We start from the raw sequence: 22,732 nt of genomic DNA, 5'->3' as shown, positions 1-22,732 counted from the left end.
TCGTCGGTAAATGGAGGAGACGGAACTGGGAAACTGAAGTGAACGTGGGAGGGCTGCCCCGGCCGGCTAGGTCGCAGGCACCAATGTCCCACATGTGGTTTACGGAGACGGCGGGCGTACCAAAGTGTTAGAAACCACCCGATGCAGATGTACATCGTACCGTTTTAACTTGGAATTCTCGTCGTCTAATCGATGTTAATACGGGTTGCTCATTCCGAGGGTGATGTCCCGACTCCTCCTGTTAGCTAATCCCGTTAGCTATCGTTGGCAGCCCATTTTAACAACATGAAAGTCAATTGTTGGTTGGTCCCCGAGGCGAGATAGGGATGTCCGGTATTGGCGTTTTTCACCAAAACAGATTTTGTCCAACTTTTAAAATCCGATACTGATATGTGTAACATATATATATATGTATGTATATATATATATATATATGAAACAGATTTTTTTAATATCGATTTTCATGATCGGGAAAAATATCGGTACCGATAATTAAGTATTGCCTACCTAACAATTGCAATTTTTTAGAACGTTGCCGGTTGATGGTGAAAGTTTTATATCGAATTATTATTTATTATTTTTGTATTATGATTATTTAATTTTAATTTTAATTTTAATTTTAATTTTAATTTTAATTTTAATTTTAATTTTAATTTTAATTTTAATTTTAATTTTAATTTTAATTTTAATTTTAATTTTAATTTTTTATTTTAACATAGATTTTCATGATTGGGAAAAATATCTCATAAAAAAATTTAACTATCGGTACCGATAATTAAGTATTGCCAACCTAACAATTGCAATTTTTTTCGAACTTTGCCGGTCGATGGTGAAAGTTTTATATCGAATTATTATTTATTATTTTGTATTATTATTTTTGTATTATTATTTTAATTGTAATTATTATTATTATTATCGAATTATTTATTTTAATATCGATTTTCATGATCGGGAAAAATATCTGACAAAAACATTTAATTATCGGTACCAAAATTAAGTATTGCCAACCTAACAAACTTTCTTTCAAACTTTGCCGGTCGATGGTGAAAGTTTCCCGTCCTTTTGAGTGACCATTTTGTCCGATGAACATGCTAGTACGCCTCAACGCTCTCTGGACAATCATCCCACAAGCCCAATTCCCCGAAACCTGACCAGAGATGCTAGCGCTCACCTCGACCTTCCAATATAATCTGTTCTATCAAACCAGTATTGATAAGAAATGTTAGCTTTTGTCGTTTGGTTTTGGAAAAATGTCATCTTCATCTTTTAATCCCATTTCATTGTTATATTAAATACATCCAATCCTGTTATTTTGTTGCTAAACTTCTTTTTTGCTTCTCATCTTCAAAATGTCTTTTCCTTTCTGTGGAAGTGCGGCAGCAACAAGCACAAGCTAGCTTGTGCCGGTACTGCCAACTGTCCAACATTTGTCTGCCGTTTATTGTCAGATTAGCAAGAATAATGATGTGTAAAAATTTTTTTTTTAAATGATGTGTATAATAAATGTTTCTCCAAACTGAAGTTACCATCCAATTGGATAAACTCAAATTCTGTGCAAATTCTGCAATTTTTGCTTTAAAAATTCATAAAATCCATTTATAACACAATTCAAGCGAAAAATCTAAATATTTATTTCCTGTTTTTGTGATATTTATATTTTTTTATGATGACAGGCGACATCACAATAATAAAAATACTGTTAAATGAATTCAAATAAACGTTATTATTTCGGCGAAGGGAGCTGTAGTGGAGTATAAATATGTATAATATAAGTCGTTTACAAAAAGTGAATTCTTGTATCGCATGAAGCCGAAGGGTCGTTTGAGGTAGAAAAGTTCGGCCTTTTATGGTTTATTTCAACTATAAATGAAAATTAAATGCAGATTTTTTTATGATTAATTAATGAATTCATTTGAATATTTTGTACATCTATTACATACATTTTATATTGTGAAGGAAATTGAAATGTGCTGTATATATTATGTTGTACGGTGCAGTTAGGGGGGGGGGGGGGGGTACGGTCGGTAAGAAAAATAGTAACTCTCCAAAAACCGCTTGGAATTCTGAGCTCACCAATTCCATATTTGTTGCCTTTCCAATCCTTTTAGGACGTATCGTTCTCCCTGGTCCAAATTCCTGACTCCTGACTGAAGTGTGAAGGAGAAGGAGAGCAATGGAAGCCATCAGGACTGGAGGGCCTTCGCTGCTGAGGGGCCCTGGAGACAATGAGACGGGGACACACAAGTGTTCTGCTGATTAGACACACAGACGACCCGCTTTCCTCTCAACACACACTTAACACACACACACACACACACCCAGCCAGCCGGGAGCCAGCCACCCCCCCCCCAGCACCTTCTACCCAAGTGATGGATCATTGTACACACAGCAGTAATAAGTATTTGCGGTAATAACTTTAAAACGGTCCGTGCTTATAAGCCCGGACTTCCTCGCACATCATCAGCACACAAACACGAGCACCGCACACCACTTGGAATCCTTCGTATCAACGGGTGCCATCTTGTTGCTATATTTACCTCGCCACCGCCCCCCCCCCCCGAAAACTCAATGCACCGCGCTCTCACTTCCCTCAACCTGATTGGAGAGAGGCTCTTCTTTCCACAATTTCAACTTTTTTATGATTCATTCGGTGCTTGAGTGGTTAGCACGCAGGACTCACAGCTAGAAAACCTGAGTTCGATTCCACTCTCAGATATCTCTGTGTGGAGTTTGCATGTTCTCCTTGTGCATGCGTGGGTTTTCTGTGGGGACTCCGCTTTCCTCCCACATGGAAACCTCATATTACAAATATACAACATAACGTGGCCAGAAATATTTCAATATCGAACAAAGCAAAAATTTGTTCTCAATCAGAAATCACTCCACACTCTTTATTGCTCTCTGGTTCTACCATATCTTACTTATTGTGTGGAAATATGGGATCATAACTATAAAAGCAATCTTCACTGGCTAAATGTACTGCAAAAAAGGTCAGTAAGGATAATTCATAATGCCGCCTACAGAGAACATACTAACTCCTTATTTCTAAAATCACAAATACTTCAACTTGCTGATATAGTTCATCTTCAAACAGCTCAAATAATGCATAAGGCTAAAAATAAGCAATTAGCTAAAAATGTCATCCAATACTTCTCTATGCAATTCGGTATGTGACAAAAAATAAAAATAAAAATAAAAATAAAAATAAAAATAAAAATAAAAATAAAAATAAAAATAAAAATAAAAATAAAAATAAAAATAAAAATAAAAATAAAAATAAAAATAAAAACTATATTAGGAAAGCAGGAAGTGAACAAATGTAACAGTTAGTGATTGTAAAAGTACCAGATGGAGGGGTAGGATTTAATAAGCTTTGCTTCTTCCTACTCCTTTTGGACATGTGGAACTGGGAACTGATTATGGGATGCACTCAATTGGAATCTGCCAATTAATTAGCCACTCCAAATTGTCCATAGGTATGAATGTGAGTGTGAATGGTTGTTTGTCTATATGTGCCCTGGGATTGGCTGGCCACCAGTCCAGGGTTGTACCCCGCCTCTCGCTCGCACAGCAGCACCAGAACCAATGTTGTAAAAGCTGTAAGTAGCAAACTACTCAGCAAGCATTAATAGTAATAATAATAATTAAAAAAACGGCAAAACTAACAAGACAAAATGAATTTTTTTTGGACATTTTGTGGATTTCCGATTTCATTAAAATGAAAACATAAATAAATTTAAAAAATCCATTCTCTAAAAAAAATATATATCATGAAGTCGCCTACAGCCACAGTCTAACCGTTTTGGCCCTGTATGAATTAGAGAGGACATTTTGTGGATTTCCGATTTCATTAAAATAAAACATAAATAAATAAATAAAAATCCATTCTCTAAAAAAAATATACATCATGAAGTCGCCTACAGCCACAGTCTAACCTTTTTGGCCCTATGTGAATTAGAGACCACGGTGGTTTCCACACCAGCCAACCATCGTGGTCTCTGTGGTTGGGCGACTCGAGGTGCTGGTTGGAGCGTTTAGGGTCCCTCCTAAAAATGCCGATTATTAAGCAGTACCGGGGCGGGGGTACCTAAAGATGGCCCCAATGAGGGTTTGTCTTCTTCACAAAGACAACAGCCGACAGGAACAAAAGCAGCTGACTTCAAAGACATCAAAAGGAGTGAAAGTGGAAAAAAAAAAAACGAAAAAAAAACCTGCGATAAACTCCTTCCCGTGCGACTCAGGCGAGCAATTAGGACGGCGTATCTCCGGCTGTTATCGCATGCGCGCGGGCCCGGGTGGCTGACCGCGGCGCTCGGTGTGGGTTGCAGTCGGCATGCGCGGAGCACGCTATATTTGATTTGACCGTAGGATGAAAAGTGGGTGTTTGCACAGCGTTGACCCCTGCTGGGACTTGAAAGGCTTTAGAGTGGTGATTACAAGACGGGAAAAGAAACGCTACAACGCCTATCTGGCTTCCAAGTAGAACAAAACGGAGGTCGGAATCAAACAAGAAGTCTAATTGTTTCACTCTTTCCTGTTTAAGGTGCCCTTGGGCATTCTATACATTTTCACGTTGTTATTAATTTGCTTCCAGTTGCAGCTGGCATGAGATAACATAGCCCATAACTAACTCCCTGCCCTCGGGGGAAGACATAACAAGCCAGTGCATTGGGGGTTGTATTGTTTCCATTTGGCCTGCTTAGGATGCAACACAGGGTTAGCGCTAATGTGGTCCAAATGAGACAAAGAAAGCTAACTTCAAACATTCAGCAGGCAACCTCGCACTGGTAGGATCAACAAGCAGTCGAAGAATGTTTCTAATGTATATTACCAATAGGTAATAGGTGAAGAAATATGAAAAAACTTTTAGTGTAGAAACCCCCCCGAGGACTCTAAGTGGGTTTCGAATAGAGGATAAGGGAATCTTAAAGAAATCATAGAATGAGAACCAGATTGTTTATTTCTGACAACAATACCTAATACAGACGTCCCTGTATGCCTACAAGTAAGCGGGTCTTATTACAGCGTAGCTGCAAAAAAGCACCCTTCCTTTCCCTGCACGGTCTTTTATACACTCAAAATTGTGTAAGAGGCTGGAGTCCTGGACCAATCAGATTGGTTGGCAAGCAGCTTTGGTGTGCATTAGCGCCATCTGTGGAACACAATCTAAACCCTTCTATACGCCATTCACAAGTACACTTTTTATTAAAATATAAAAATTAAAAATAAAACAAAAAAATATATATATATTTTTTTAATATATTAATAAATACAATTAAAAAACAAATATATATTTTTATATTTTATATATATTTAAAAAAAAACTTCAGACAAGAGATTGGAATATTCCTTTCCATGTATACCACTGTTTTCGGAAAGGTCATTCAGAAAGATTCCATTGGAAAAACTCCTGTAAACATGGCTACTGTGAGTGGAAAGTCATGCAAAAATGAGGCTATTCCGAAGAAGGGGGTCGTGGTTATTTCAGAGTTGGGACACCATAGGTAGATTCCAGTCAGATACTGGGCACGTCATGCTAACCAAGCAAGAACAAAACTAGCAAACCGCTATCAGTGCTGCTAGCTTTTTCCGAAGAGTGGTGCATTTAGGTGTATGGTGCAGAATGGGACATTCAAAGAACGTTAGATCACCAAAGTAGTAGGGTTCGACGTATGACTTTGGCTGCATTGTCTTTTGCGTAATAATTTCTTCAATTCAATCAATCAATCAATTCTTGCATACCGCTAATGTTTGATAGCAATGCTAGCTGGACGTAATAATAACTCTGTCCTAATGACCCCTATGTAGTAATTTTACACACAACTAGCGACCACCAAATCCGCCTTAATTGATCAAAGGTACATTAGTCATGAAAGCAGCCACCACTATTGGCACGTGTCACCATTTTATTATGACGATGAGGTCAAGGTCACAGGACGCGTGCCATGAAAACCTCCGAGCTAAATACACGGAACTGCTTTGCGGTGTCCGCTTGAGTTCAAAGTACTTCAATGGAACTTCATAATACTGTGACAAAAATGCTGTTGATGATGTTGCTAGTTTGGACTCGGGTGTAAGAAATCGTTTTTGCCTTATCAGCACCATTACCCTGAAGCCCCGCCCTTTCCGACCGTTGCTATCTTAATCCCTAATTGCTGGTAATATTATTTCCACATGAAGATCTCCTGATGGACCACATCACATCCACATCAGGGCTAATAAATAATCCAAGAGGTTTTGCTAGTGTTTATCAATAGGTGTGGAGGCTGAGAGTTGGAGAGCTTTGCACGTAATAGAATTTTAAAGCAGGGAAGTGCTCGTCTGATTCCCATGTTTTCATTGATCCCACCACTTGTGTCCCCTCGCCGATACGGCCGTATTGACAGTGTTGCTATATGCTAATTCACCCCAGCAGGGAAGACAGGGGTGTCCAAACTTTTTCCATGTACGGAAAAATGACATTTTGACATTTTATACAGCAACACATGTAGCTATGCTAAGGAGTTCTATGTACTATATTGTGGAAAAATCCGTGAAAAAGTGTATCATTAGTATGAACGTCACTCTTTTTATCACAATTTTTTTAACTTCATTTTCTTTGGTTGTTTCTCAGAATATTATGACTTAAAAACATTTTTTTGTTTAATATATTTTTTTAAAGTATCATTTTTTATCACAATATAATATAATATATAAATATTTATATATTTTTGGTTATTATTATATATATATTATTTCTTTATATATATATATTTATATTATAATATAAAAATTATATTATAATATATATATAAATATATAATATAATATAATACTATAATAATATAGTTTATTTACAAAAAATGCTACTTATATATATATATGTTCTTGTTTTATTTGTATCATTTTTGTCACAATATAATATAATATAATATGATATATATAATATATATTATATATATCATATTATATTATATTATATTATATATATATTTTTGATTATTATATTATTTATTTATATATATTTATATTATATTATAATATATATATAAATATAGTATATAATATAAGACTATAATAATATAGTTTATTTTAAAAAATGCAACTTATATATATTTTTTTGTTTTATTTGTATCATTTTTTGTCACAATATAATATATAATATATATTATATTATATATATATTTTTTGATTATTATTATATATATATTATTTATTTATACATATATTTATATTATATTATAAAAATTATATTATTATATCTTTATAAATATATAATATAATACTATAATAATATAGTTTATTTAAAAAAAATGCAACTTATATATATATTTTTGTTTTATTTGTTTTCAAAAGTCACTTTAGCATTTTAACTCCAATTGTTTTTGTATTGTCTGTATTGTTGCATAATGTAAATGTATGTATTGACGTATTATGTATTGGCCAGGTCACTTTTGCAAAGAAGATGTTGATCTCAATGTGTTTTCTACCTGGTTAAATAAAGGCTAAGTAAATGAATAGAAATGTTAAACTCAGAATGGGACTTTTTTCTCTTAATATTTGGAAGGTATTCTTGTATTTCAGCTGGTTTTCCATAATATTAATATACTGTTACCTTAATATTAACAAAATAAAAGTGTAACATAATCGCTGATAGTCGTAAAGTGGAATTGCGATGGAACTTAGAGCCCCAGTATTTCCTTTCCTTGATAGGAGCAGCGAGTGAGGAACATGGCGGAAGTTGGACCAAGCCGTCTGAGACGAGTGCGTCAAAGAGGGAACACTTTGCTCCTTTGAGAGCCCGCCCCCTTATCTTAACGACCCCTTCAGAAGGGTCACATTCAAGGCGTTCACCCTTGTACCATCGACAAGTTCGGTTTGCGGCGTCTAAATCGGGCGCGGCGTTGGACAATGCATGACCCCAACAGAGGACCGGTGAAAAGAGAAGGGTGTTTACGTGCGAGGTGGCATCCGACGGGAAGATGAGTTTTGCTTCTGGACACTGAAAAGTAAAGAAGTAATATAAGTTGAGGAACATGTGGTAGTACCTTCTACCCGGGAGACAAAACAGTCCATTCACGGCTCCACCAGGTGGTACTGGAAGCCGCGAACGTCAACACGTTTTCATATTAATCACGTTTGTTTACGTTATTGCCCAAAAGCCATTTCTCTTCCTGGAGCGGGCCGGGTAAATACTACACGCCCTCTCTGAGAAAGTAGTGGGAAAAGTGGTGATGCAAATGTAATACATCTTGATAAGATTTCCTTTGGGTGATATTCACCATCCCAACACTCACATCCACCGTGATTTTACCCTCAAATACAATTGGTGAGAGACGGGAGAGTTGGCGTGGGGGGGGGGCGCATACCGGAGAAACAGCGCTTCTCATAACAGCTCATTCAATTGGCTCCAGGATGGTAAAAAAAAAAAAATTAAAAAATGAAACAAGCCAGCTAGAAGACCGCAGAGAGGCTACGTCGGAGCGTACGGAGAAGAGACCGGCGCCAAAAAACACATCCCGGTGGCGCCATCATATAAGCGTACATACGGGACGGGCAAAAATGGAAGGCGACACTTTAAATGACATTATTATAAAACGCAATACTCCTGGAATGATCCTTGATTCAATTAGGCTCTATGATCCAAGATGAATTTCCAGCTTCCCTAATCCATCAAGAGCGGAATATTAAAAGATAGGCCTCAACCGGCATTAGACGCTCCCTCCGTCTTGACTTTCATTATTGCGCATTAGGTGGCTGCTGGGGGAAAGCCTCTTAATGAGAATTACAATGATTCACTGGCCCCCGCCCGGCTTCTGACACCTCAAATATTAACTCCTCAGTCACAGCTGTCGGAATTAAAATACTTTGCGGCGCCGGACGTGCTAAATTAAATTGGCCTTTTATGTTCCGTACATGGCTGACCCCCCGTGGGGCTGCGGCACCTCGGTTCGCCGCTGCGACGCAGCGACAAGAGAGTCCGGGTAGCGTCTCTCGGCAAATAAACACGTCCGCGCCGGGCGTGTCGTCCTGTCATCTTCTCCGGAGGCTGTTTCCTTGGCAGACATCTTTTCCGTGCCGTTTGTTTGATAGCCAATGTCAGCGAGCCGTCTGATTTTGTCCCCGCTAAAGGGGCGGCGGGCGTGCGGAAAAGCGGCTCACCTGTTGCTCGGCCTTCTTGTTGAGGGGCGCTTTGTCCCAATTTAAGGTTTGCCATGAGAGATGCTCCATTGTGGCTTTCTTACCAACATTAAATAAAATGTGCTAGAATAATAAAGTGGATTGGATTGGATTCCACATGATAAGTTGGACTTTAGTGTTACTTTCCTGTCATTTTTAGGTTTTTGTTTTCCCGTTTGAGCATCTACAATGTGGTCGCTGGTAAGGCCATGCAGCACTACCTGGTTTGTAGTAATCTGCGCTACTATTATGCAATATAACAGTCTGACTCATGGCGTCATCCTATACAGAGCACTAAACTCATCACACAGCAACTTAACACTCAAAGGGTATACCTAAGAAATATATAAACACCAACAAGTACTAACATGAGTTTAAAATAAAAACAAGAACAATTTGAGTGTTTTTCCATTATGCACTGCGTCCGTCCAAGCAAAGCAATCATTGGTGTCTGCCGGGGGCGCTGCATTGAAGTCAGCCTCCCTCTGGGCTCAGGGCTCTTCTGGCTGGACAGAGGCAGCATTGTTGCGCCATCCATCAAATCCATTTCCTATATCGCTTAGCCTCACTTGGGTAGGGCGGTATGCCGTACCATCCCAACTGACTTGGGGCGAGAGGCCGGGTTGATCCTGGACTGGTCGCATCCATCCATCCCTCCTTCCATCCATCCATCCATTCATCCATCCATCCATCCATCCTTCCATCCATCCATCCATCCTTCCTTCCATCCATCCATCCTTCCATCCGTCCATTCTTCCATCATCCATCCATCCTTCTATCCTTCCATTCTTCCTTCCATCCATCCATCCATCCATCATCCATCCTTCCATCCATCCTTCCATCATCCATCCTTCCATCATCCATTTATCCTTCCATCCATCCTTCAATCATCCTTCCATCCGTCCATTCTTCCATCATCCATGCATCCTTCCATCCATCCATCATTCCATCATCCATCCATCCATCCGTCCTTCCATCCATCCATCCATCCATCCATCATCCTTCCATCCATCCGTCCATTCTTCCATCATCCATCCATCCATCCTTCCATCATCCATCTCTGTCAATCCAACATCCATCCATCCATCATCCATGCTTCCATCCATCCATCCTTCCATCCATCCTTCCATCCATCCTTCCGTCATCCATCCATCCTTCCTTCCATCCATTCATCCTTCCATCCATCCATCCATAATAATGTATAATAATATATAATTAATATAATAACGTTTTTGTTTGTTGTTTTTTTTCCTTAAACTTCCGTCTACCTTTTGAGTGTTAAGAAGATGCTGGCAAAGACCTGCCTTGTCCTCACCAACTCATGCATGTCATTTTATAATGTGGCCATGTGTGGCCTACAGTCCGCTGCTTGTATGCATATATGTATGCGTATATGTATGCGTATATGTGTACAAATCTGTTTTTTATGATACATTTTGTGGGAAAACTTTCTCCACCAGAATGGATGGTATTTTTGCTCAAACTGGACATGGAGTCAATCCAGGCGTTGCCCGAACAACCTAGAGAACGACAGCACGGCAGCGGTGAGCGAGGACGAGTTCACGCTCAGCTACGGCTCAGTGGATGTCAAGTAGGGGGGGCCACTAAATACAGATTGAGCCCAGGGCCGATAGTTTGAGACCACTGCTTTAGGTCAAAGATCCTTCCTGTGCCACCATCTTGTACCCAGTAGAGGACGAAAGCTAAGCCATGTTGCATCATGGAGCGACGGCACACGTTGCAGGCTGAAGCCAGCGTGAGTGCGGGGGGGTCGGGGAAGGGAGGGGTAAATCACGCTTTATGTTATGCGGTTAAGTCGCTCAGACAGATCAGGTTGGCGGCTTGTGCGATGTCTCCGCCTCTACGCTTCCTCCCTGCAGGCCCCGAGGTCTTAAGCATGACCGGGGAACTTTTCTTCCATTCGCCGGCTTCTTTCTTTCCCCCGCCAGCATTTCTACTCTGGTGTTGCCGGCAAGGCACCGAATCCCTCTACAGTGTACGCAAATGTTTTTGAGCTACCAGCAAAACAATCGATTTCACGGGGAAGAGAAAGTGGGTTGGGTGCGGGGACCCTGCAGAAATCATGTTATTTTATATATTTAGATATATTTATACACACATGTATATATATATATATGTATATATGTATGTATCCAAACACACACAGACGCCCCAGGACATGTCACCTCTCCCCTTTTAAAAGTTAAGTGAATGAATAAAGAAGCGCATCGGCCTGATAAAGAAACACAAAAACAGCCAAATGGAAGAAAGACAGTTCGGGATTAATTCAGTGGGCAGATGGGTCCTGGTGTCAATTTATGCTATTCTGATCCACTAAACTGAAACCAGATCTCCATCCCAGCCCAAACAAGTCCCCTTTGACCCCGCATGACATACACAATACACAATCCCGCTACTCTGTATTCATGCACGAAGAAGACTTTTGCTTTGGACTGCCCGGGCGCTGTTAAGCAATGTTCACAAGGTCAAACGATCAGCATAATTCATCCAGCACTAGGAGAGGATTTGTGCCTTTTGCCATATTTTAAATCTAATTCGGAAAATTAAAAACATTTTTAACCCAGGGTTACCATGGAGGTTATTAATTACCACCAAGAAAGTAATTACTTCCCGTTCAAAGCACATTCCGGAATTTCACAGTGCCTTCGGAAAAAAAAAAAAAAAACTTATTATGTCAGCCGTTACAATTAAAAACTACTCTGACCTTAACATAGAATATCCAACATATTCACGGTTCTCATTATGAGCTCATAATTAGCTTCAAGTGCGCAAAATGTATTAAAATTTTCCTGCAGGGATGCGCATAAACGGCCCCCATTACGGTGCTCACAGTGGGGAGCGATTTAGAGGACGCCCCCGCCGTGGAACATCAGTCACTATTTTGGAGTTAAATAAGCCGTGTGAAGGACTGTTAGCGCCACTAGCTTAAGCTCCCATTAATCAGCGCTCTCACCTGTCAATACAAGCGTCGGCTTGCAATCAAACAACCATTAAGAACACACAACGTCGCCAATTATCGAGTTCATCAGCGACTACACTCTCGTTCCGATGGACGGTTGCTACGTATGAATTTGCAATTACAGCCGAGCACAGACGGATGGTCGTTTGAGGATGCCCTTTCCGGCTACGCAAATTGATCGCCAGTGAAAATGAAATCATGTGGCGCTGCCGTCATGTCGGAAAAGTTGTGACGATGGCGAACACGCTGCCTGCTGGATGTCGGCAATCTCTGACATTGATCAGTTATTCTTCTGTCTTTCAGCGGCAATCTGCAGAACCTCGCTTCTTCTCCGCATGCCCCCGCCCACCGCCGGTCCAGCCGTTCCCTATTGATCCTCGCTGGTGATTGGTGGAGCTGTAATTTCAGATGGACATTGACGGATGACTGCAAACTGTTTTTCTTTGCCTGTCTTCTCATGGGGAAGGTGGGGGTGATGATGAAGTCATAATGCCGGCGACTCAGTCAGGAGAGGCTGACTCGGGAGGGGGTTGGGGGGGGGGGCATCTCAGTTTGTGGCTTGGGATGCCTCAGAGCCACCTGTGGTCATGTGACTTGGAGATGATGGCCGCAATGAGTGTTGCTACGGTGTTGCATTTTGGATATATTCTTAGCTTTTTTCCATAAACTATAACTAAAACAGGGCGGCACGGTAGTCTAGGGGTTAGCGCACAGACCTCACAGCTAGGAGACCAGGGTTCAATTCCACCCTCGGGCATCTCTGTGTGGAGTTTGCATGTTCTCCCCGTGCATGCGTGGGTTTTCTCCGGGTACTCCGGTTTCCTCCCACATTCCAAAAACATGCTAGGTTAATTGGCCACTCCAAATTGTCCATAGGTATGAATGTAAGTGTGAATGGTTGTTTGTCTATATGTGCCCTGTGATTGGCTGGTGACCAGTCCAGGGTGTACCCCGCCTTTCGCCCGAAGACAGCTGGGATAGGCTCCAGCACCCCCCGCGACCCTCGTGAGGAAAAAGCGGTAGAAAATGAATGAATGAATGAATAACTAAAACAAGATTAGAAACATAACTTGGCCAAATTACGAAGCTAAAGAGTCTTGAACCAGTCATGATGTGCTATATATATCACTATATTGACACGCACTATGGTACCCATTATGGCATTGGATGCTCATATCACCCAGTACTTTGGTACGGGACAAAAATAAAAACTAAAATAAAATAAACTAAAAAAAATTTATACTTTTACTGCTTTGCTTCTGGTTTTTTAATATTTTACTGTCTTACATGTCATTCTTCTTTTAGTTCCTGATTAAATTTAAAAATAATGAAATTCAATTTGTACTTTTATTGATTTTATTTTGTCGTTTTATTTAGCTAGTCTGTGCTAGTGTGTTTATAAAATGTGCTATATAAATAAAGTAGAAGTGGAAAGAGGATCATTAAACCAGACACTGGATAACACTGAATCCATTGGGCGTAAAACCGCAAACTGTAATTCCTGTACCTAATATTACGGTCCTTGAATATACCATTCTATTCCACCCCGAGTGCCCACATGAAGTCAGCGCCAGTTGTGATTTTTTACAGCATCTCCGCTTGTGTAATTGCATGCATATCGGCTTTTCATAAAAGCGTCCAATATCATCATCGCAGAGTCTGATCACCGAGCCGCTTCCACGGTTTGTCAAGTCAATCTTTCACTGGTTCGATACCGATGCTCTTCCACGCACACACAAACAAGGACAAAGAGTGACTGCTACGGTTACCAAAGCAAAGCGTCGCTTCTACTGGCGGCGTGTGCTTTCATTTGTACGGGCATTTCATAACGCATGCGGAGCAGTGGTGAAATGTGGCGACATTTTGATTCATATTCTCCATTTATTCAGCAGGCTTTGAGCTAAAATTAGACGGCCACCTCTTCCCCGGGCAGGACGGCGGTGACTTTGGTTTCCCCGCCAGGCCAATGCAACACACATACACACACATACACACACATACACACGCGTTACACGGAGGAGAGGAAGGGGAGGGAAGGCTGGCTCGGGAGTAATTTCAGCGGATTGTGAGCGGACAGTAGCTCCACTGGGAGAGCTGGCAATCATGGGGGAAACAATGTTTACATCGATCATCTGTCAGGAAGATTTATGGCCTCATTTTGCTGTAATGGAGAATTAGTGGGGAGATTATCAGCGACTCAACACCGCCGCTTGTTACCCGTGTCCAGGCCTTGCAATTTGTCTCTCCCCGGGAGCGGCCCAAACACTTGTGACAGCACCGGCGCTTTGCCCTAATTCAATCAAGAGAAAATGTTGGAATTAATTTGTTACAAGAACATTTAAATATGTCCCAGTGCAACAGTGGCCTACAGCCACCTGAGAAAGAGAGAGGCGAGGAAAGCCGAGAAGGGGAGAGAGAAAGCATCTGATTTATCGTGCCGGGCAAGTTATTGATCGCGTTCGATCCAGGCCTGCACGCAGCCGGTTTAATGTCTAATAATTTCCAATTTAAAGCTCCTTCTCAAGATCACGGCTCGTGGCGAAAGGAGAGGACGGACTGGGGGTCGACAAACTGGCAGCCCCTGTTTGACAGTCAAGGAGGATGCGAAGGTGGGTGATCACCCATGAGTGGGAATCATTCAAGGAAACTCTTAGTTTGATGAGAACCGGTAGGAAATAGCACGGAAACTGATGGGAAGGGGTGGAAAAGTGAATAAGTAAGAAAGACCTCGTCCCCGCAACCGCCTCACTTGTTTTCAAACAGGAGTCCAGAACATTCAACAAGTGACTCTCCAGGCCCATTTACCGTATTTTCTGGACTATAAGTCGCACAAGGCCAAAAATGCATAATCAGGTAGAAAAAAAACATACATAAGTCGCTGCAAAGTATAACTCACACAAGGCTAAAAATGCATAATCAGGTACAAAAAAATATACATAAGTCGCACTGGAGTATAAGTCGCACAAGGCCAAAAATGCATAATCAGGTAGAAAAAAACATACATAAGTCGCACCGGAGTATAAGTCGCACAAGGCCAAAAATGCATAATCAGGTAGAAAAAAACATACATAAGTTGTACTGGAGTATAAGTCGCACAAGGCCAAAAATGAGTAATCAGGTAGAAAAAAAAACATACATAAGTCGCTGCGGAGTATAAGTCGCACAAGGCCAAAAATGCATAATCAGGTAGAAAAAAACATACATAAGTTGCACTGGAGTATAAGTCGCACAAGGCCAAAAATGAGTAATCAGGTAGAAAAAAAAACATACATAAGTCGCTGCGGAGTATAAGTCGCACAAGGCCAAAAATGAGTAATCAGGTAGAAAAAAAAACATACATAAGTCGCTGCGGAGTATAAGTCGCACAAGGCCAAAAATGCATAATCAGGTAGAAAAAAACATACATAAGTCGCTCCGGAGTATAAGTCGCACAAGGCCAAAAATGAGTAATCAGGTAGAAAAAAAAAACATACATAAGTCGGTGCGGAGTATAAGTCGCACAAGGCCAAAAATGCATAATCAGGTAGAAAAAAACATACATAAGTCGCACCGGAGTATAAGTCGCACAAGGCCAAAAATGCATAATCAGGTAGAAAAAAACATACATAAGTTGTACTGGAGTATAAGTCGCACAAGGCCAAAAATGAGTAATCAGGTAGAAAAAAAAACATACATAAGTCGCTGCGGAGTATAAGTCGCACAAGGCCAAAAATGCATAATCAGGTAGAAAAAAACATACATAAGTCGCTCCGGAGTATAAGTCGCACAAGGCCAAAAATGAGTAATCAGGTAGAAAAAAAAAACATACATAAGTCGGTGCGGAGTATAAGTCGCACAAGGCCAAAAATGCATAATCAGGTAGAAAAAAACATACATAAGTCGCTCCGGAGTATAAGTCTCATAAGGCCAAAAATGCATAATTAGGTAGAAAAACACATACATAAGTCGTACTGGAGTATAAGTCGCACAAGGCCAAAAATGCATAATCAAGTACAGAAAAATATACATAAGTCGCACTGGAGTATAAGTCGCACAAGGCCAAAAATGAGTAATCAGGTAGAAAAAAAACCATACATAAGTCGCTGCGGAGTATAAGTCGCACAAGGCCAAAAATGCATAATCAGGTAGAAAAAACATACATTAAGTTGCACACGTTTTTCATTTATAAGTCGCTCTGGAGTATAAGTGGCAGGAACAGCCAACCTATGAAAAAAAGTGCGACTTATAGTCGGGAAAATACGGTAAAATATGATGAAAACATCTGATTGATCCTTATCTTTTACCTTCTGGTGGATCAAGGAAATGAGGACCTCGGCCCATCCATGGTAACCACATGGCGTCCAGTAGCACCCTGAGGACTGCTGTCAGCATGTTGACCTATTGATCAAGCTGCCCTGTAGCCCGCTAACAGTCCTCAATGAGCGCGGACTACAAGGTTAACAGAAGACCAGCCAGATAAGCATCATATGTAGCAGCCGTCACATGACACAAACGCTGGATTTTACTGGAGGCAGGCCGTCATTTGGGAGGTAGATGCTGAGGTAGATAAACAATTCCTGATACTTATGATACAAATGCAGCTACTGCCATCATGTTGAGTTCATAGAAAATAAATCAGGGGGTTGCCTACAGCCACAAGTCATTTATAGTATGGTAACTATTGTGGTTGCTGTTTCTCATTTTTAAGGCTCACCACATAAGCTTACACTAAAATGTTAGATCCTAAAATACCCCTTTTACCGTTTTATGAGTAGAAATGTGGTAGTTAAGTGTGCAATGCCGACACAGGGGGGTTTGACCCCTTCCTAATTTTTGGGGGGGGGGGGGGTACTCCAAATTTTAACTTTTTGGGCGGTGTGTGTCCTATTACAGAAAATGTCAGAAAACTATTTCAGAAAAAGAACATCATACCGACAGTAAAATATGGTGGTGGTAGTGTGATGGTCTGGGACTGTTTTTCTGCTTCTGGACCTGGCAGACTTTCTGTGATGTCCGGCCCTCTGTTGGTGACCTCAAGCTGAAACCAACTTGGGTTCTGCAGCAGGACAACGATCCGAAACACCCCAGCAAGTCCACCTAAAGGGCTGAAAGAAAATCAAATGAAGACTTTAGAGTGTACTTTTTGACCATTTTGCTGCATTTTGTTGGCTTCAGTTTTGAGTTCAGTCTGGATTATGTTCCTGTTGAGAGACCAGCATATCCTACACTTGCACGTCCCAAAACTAGCAGATTGTAAAGGCTGTGATGGAGTGGCCCAGTCACAGGCACAGACCACTTCCCAAATCCTTTTCCTTGCATTTTGGATAACATTTCTTCCAGGTCTGTTAGTCTTTCTTCATGCATTAATAATGTGGGTGCCAGCGATTCATACAGTTGTTTGTACAAATGAATAAATTCACAATCAATCAATTACAGAATTATTGGGTTTTCATTTCAGGTTTGGCATGAAAAAAAATTGAGAATCACTGGTCTGTAACGTTGAGGCTAAGAAGAGCGCAGCATCCCTTGAGCTTTCTCCCCAAGCATCACGTGACAGTGTTTTATGCCGCTGGACCAGCTTGCCGGCCGTTAATGCGAGAGATGTTTGAAAGCTCCTGGCAAAAAGACACTGCCAAGGAAGGAGTGGGCTTCAAGCACACACACACACACACACATTTCCACACTGTGTTCCTCTGAACTCTACCTCTGGGGGTTTCTTACCTCACCAGCTGCCTGTTAAGATCGAATCAACAAATAAACGCCTCGCTTCCCTTCTCTCTCCCGATCCAGGCCAGGTATGGAGGCCATATTTCCACTACCCCTGAACCCATCTTTGTTTGTTAACATCTCCAGCCTTTCCCCAAATTCTACTCTGATTTCCTATTCCACTAGCCTACAAGACGCTGTCTGTTCCAAACCGCATACGCTTATGTGAAACAGTTTTTACAAATTAGCGAACAGGCGGGCTCTTATTAGGGAAAAAAAAACCGATGCGTACACATTAGCATGAGTTAATTGATGCCTAATTACTTTCTGCTGCCATGCATAAATTTGGGCTGCCTTCCCTCTCGGCGCCACAAGAGACGAGGGCGATGATTTCCGGGCCTGCCATAAATAAATGAATAAACATTTGAGCTGGGCCAGAGAGGAGGCTGGTCTCACAGTGGTTGCCAGGTGGGCAGGGTTAAAGAGCAACCATGGAGGCGTGCAAATACACACACACACACACACACACACACACAAACACAGCGGGAGCAGGTGCTAATACAAATGATCGCTGAAACTCACAAGAGGTGCCAGGCTAAACACCAAGTCAGGTAGGTGCACACTAACAGATTCTTCACTCGTTATTATTTATGCTACTACCTTGAGCGCCATGCTGCATCCCAATCCCACCGACCTGTTGAGATGAGCGTCCTCTCTCTCGCCTAATTTGTAGTAATTGGTAGCTCATTAGGTGAAGCAGGTCAGTGTCGCAGGGAGCAGGCTGTCAGGGCGGCAGGTTAATGACAGAGAGGAGACACAGACGGACACATTAAAAAGAGTGTGATAAAAAAATATATATCCAGTTAATCTGCATATGCAGAGCAATATTCTGTATCTGCAACCATAAAAGCCAGTCATTACTTTAGGTGGTATGTGTAGAGGTTTGATTAGCTTGAGAGCCTTTAGCTTTGTCCACTGCCAGAAGTTGAATCCCACAGGCCGTGTCCGTAGCTCGTTTTGTTTGTAACGAAATTATAATTATTATTATTTCCAAAAATACAAACAAAATAGCTGGCTAACACAATAGTTTTCAACTAACTGAAAATAGACAAAAGAGGCAAGAAAATCGTATGCCTTCTAACTCTCGAGTTGACGGCAAAATGTAAACAAGGAAGTAGTATACGCGCTCTTAAAGGGGAAGTACCCTTTTTAATAATGTATACAAAACCTTATAAAAACATGAATTCCAATAGACTTTGTGACAAAATGTAAACAAGGAAGTATATCTGCTCTATGCGTTCTTAAAGGGGAAGTACACTTTTTAACAATGTGTACAAAAAATAATAAAAACATGAATTCCAATAGACTTTCACAAATGTAAACAAGGAAGTATATCTGCTCTACACGCTCTTAAAGGGGAAATACACTTTTTAACAATGTATACAAAATCTTATAAAAACATGAATTCCAATAGACTTTGACGACAAAATGTAAACAAGGAAGTATATCTGCTCTACGCGCTCTTAAAGGTGAAGAACACTTTTTAAAAATGTATACAAAAAAATAATAAAAACATGAGTTCCAATAGACTTTGACGACAAAATCTAAAGAAGGAAGTATATCTTCTCTATGCGCTCTTAAAGGGGAAGTACACTTTTTAACAATGTAGACAAAATCTTATAAAAACACGAACTCCAATAGACTTTTAAATATTTTTAACTATTATATAAAGTTAGGAATTATTAAATTTCTTTGCTAATTTTCTATAATTGAATAAGTTTTTCCTTAACAATTTTAATCATATGAACTGAATTTAACTTTTAAATTTGAATTTAACAAAGACTCGAGTTCCATCGGCTCAACAAAAACTTGGGTTTCACTGACTCACGGGATGATGAAGACTTGAGTTTCACTGACTCATGAGTGTGCAACAAAGACTCGAGTTCCATTGGCCCAACAAAAACTTGGGTTTCACTGACTCACGGGATGATGAAGACTTGAGTTTAACTGACTCGAAAGTGTTCAACAAGACTCTAGTTTCATCGACTCACGGGTGCTCGACAAAGAGTTGAGTTTTCCTGACTAACGAGTTGACTAAAATTGGAGTTTCACAGACTCAAGGGTGCTTTCCGATGACTCGAGTTTCACTGACTCAGGCACTCGATTGGCTCCAGTGAGTGCCACATAAGAACTTGAGTCCCACAGTGTTGTCATGTTGTTCTAATGACGTAGAAATAGCCTTTCAGATTATTCACGTCTCCCTGAAAAGTCCCACGGCTTTACTAGGAACTTTTATCTGGTAAAGTTTGTGGTCAGAAGGTTTTTCAGAATCCTGGGTCAGTGAACGCCTCACACATGCTCTTGTTTGAAAATAGGAGACAGGTGGAGAGCGCTCGGGCCGCTATTCATTTCTCCGTAAACGACCACAGAATGCATTAAGAGACATCTACGGTATTAACCCGATAGCGAAGCACGGACCAGAGACTGCACTTAGCATGTGGCTTTCTCATGCACATCCAGGTGGTTTCGAACACGAGACACTCTTCTATCATTGCACTTGTAATGGATCGCACGATGAGCGCTAGTGTAACTTAAGAGTGAAGGACCCGGTGAACGAAAGCGAGCTTGTAAGAGCTCTTACGGGTATATGGATCTAGCCGAGGCATCTTCATTTATCCGCAACGCAACGGGGCCTTTTCCCATCACGACACGGGAACAGATTACTGTACCTAATTTAGATTGTGTTTCATCAATTGTGCTTTGCCAAGATTCAAAGCGCCGACTCGCATTGTGGGTAATTACCAGTTGCCGCTTTCCCTCGACATAATCGGCTACTTTTGACAGCTGAGTTATTAAATTGTCCCCTGTACCTGATAAACATATTAATTTATTTCAAGACGGATAATTTCATCAATGCAGGAGTCATATCGGATACCCTCTCCTTTTTAATTATACAAATATCACAGTTGTCACAACTGTGACAGATTCTCAGACTTCTCTTCGCCGCCGTTTTTCCCGCGGTGAAGTTTTGATTAAAAGTGCTCATGCCGGGCCGATGCTTGTCTCTAAAATCATTTTTAAAAGCTTTGTTTTATGCTCAAGTGTGTCGGATTTATAACATTACCCTGCTCGCCTCAGTAAAAACGTCTCCAGTCACATTTCATCCGACATTAAAGCTTCGTGCGGCAAATCAGCGGCGGCGTCCTCAAACTCGAGGTTATGTCACTTTAACTGGAATTTATTTGCTTCGTAGTTTGGCGATATTATTTGAGGCACCCTCGGTGTGTCTACATTTAAGGCTTAAATCGGTCACTGTGGAGGTAGTGGAAACTAGGGATGTTCCATATTAGCATAAACATACGGTTCATATTGGAAGGGGGCTTTATGGGGGGCCAAAGTGGTGACAACTGGATTTTTTAAAATGTTTTTTCATGAATTTATGTTTTAACAAGGATATAAAAACGCTACAGCCAAACAGCAACAGAACGAAGCACATTCAGAGCAATAAATATGTTGAGTCACTTAATAACACTTAATAATTGCATCAAATCTAGTAGACTGATCATTAATATTTTGAGAAAAAAAAACAAAAAACAAAAAAAACTGTATTATGGAAAGCAGGAAGTGAACAAATGAACAGTTAGTGATTGTATAAGTACCAGATGGAGGGGTAGGATTTAATAAGCTTTGCTTCTTCCTACTCCTTTTGGACATGTGGAACTGGGAACTGATTATGGGATGCACTCAATTGGAATCTGATACATGTTCAAATGAAAAAAATTAAAATTAAAATTTGTAAAAACTATTAAAATATGAAAACAAATTATTTAAAAAAAATTAAAATTGTTTTAAAAAATATTTTAAAAAAATTAAAAAAAAATGTATAAAAAAACAAAAAATTAATTAAATAAAGAAATAAATAACTTCCATTATATTAGGAAAGCAGGAAGTGAACAAATGTAAGAGTTACTGATTGTAAAAGTACCAGATGGAGGGGTAGGATTTAATAAGCTTTGCTTCTTCCTACTCCTTTCGGACATGTGGAACTGGGAACTGATTATGGGATGCACTCAATTGGAATTGAGTGAATTGTTGTTGAAATGAAATAAAACCATTACCATTATCATTACCATTACAAAAATATAGTTATAATCTCTGGAAAATTAGGTTGGGAAAAGTTACAATTTGGGAATAAAGTCAAAATATGTAAATAAAGTCATAATATTACAATAAGAACAACCTCTGAAGATGACTGAAGGAGAAAGTTTCATAGTTCAAGTTCATGCTAATAATAGGCTTTTTCACATATATTTTTGATGTAGCTAACAAGTATATTTTCCCAAACATTTGGATTCAAGTCTACAATGTCAAACACAGGGGCCTAGAAATCCAAAGCTTCCATTGTACATCATAAAATAGCATCAGCATCATAAAACTTATCATAAGACTTGACATAACCTTTCCCCCAGCTCCAGTTTTTCCTGTTGTAAAGAATTTGGGATTGAGTGGGATGACCCAGGACAGCGACGGTGTACACACAGCTGTGCATCCATTGTTCCAGAGTTTCAAATATTGTTTCAGGACAAAAGGATATCTGGGCTCAGCTCTGTTGTTTACACAGCTCATCATCTCCGTTATCTCCGTTAACGTGCAGGTGGGCCCCCGGTTCCGTTCCGAGACGCTCGTGTAAATAGAGTTTTAGCGTAAGCTGCACTGCTACCCTTTAACATGTTCAAGGATACCTGACAGTTGAGTAGCCTGTCAATATTGGACACATCGTGAACTTGTGAGCTGTACCAGGTTCTCAAGCAAGTCCAAAAGTATTTTTTTTTAAATAATTTTATGGGAATATGTTGGTAAACACGAAACCCCGTAAATCGAGAATCACTTGTACATGGTTTGATATGA

The 22,732-nt window shown here is 40.3% G+C and overlaps 1 protein-coding gene across 2 annotated transcripts in view; it reads right to left on the bottom strand.

The window, feature by feature from the left end:
- Window positions 1-18,976, bottom strand: part of rsrc1 (arginine/serine-rich coiled-coil 1) — a 162,680-nt gene extending 143,704 nt beyond the window's left edge. The window contains exons 1-4 of one of the 2 annotated variants that reach the window (XM_058080729.1): window positions 18,746-18,976; window positions 18,485-18,605; window positions 17,051-17,223; window positions 2,074-2,216 (exon numbers count right to left, since the gene is read on the bottom strand). The gene's annotated coding sequence lies outside the window, so the exon portion shown is untranslated. The remainder of the gene's footprint in view (window positions 1-2,073; window positions 2,217-17,050; window positions 17,224-18,484; window positions 18,606-18,745) is intronic. The other variant, XM_058080728.1, reaches the window with a different exon arrangement.
- Between the last annotated feature and the right edge of the window lie 3,756 nt (window positions 18,977-22,732).

Source organism: Doryrhamphus excisus, chromosome 8 (genome assembly GCF_030265055.1).
Source record: "Doryrhamphus excisus isolate RoL2022-K1 chromosome 8, RoL_Dexc_1.0, whole genome shotgun sequence".
NCBI classification, from domain to species: Eukaryota; Metazoa; Chordata; class Actinopteri; order Syngnathiformes; family Syngnathidae; genus Doryrhamphus; species Doryrhamphus excisus.
Note: the sequence above shows the minus strand (reverse complement) of the source record. Positions and strands in the feature narration are given on the sequence as shown.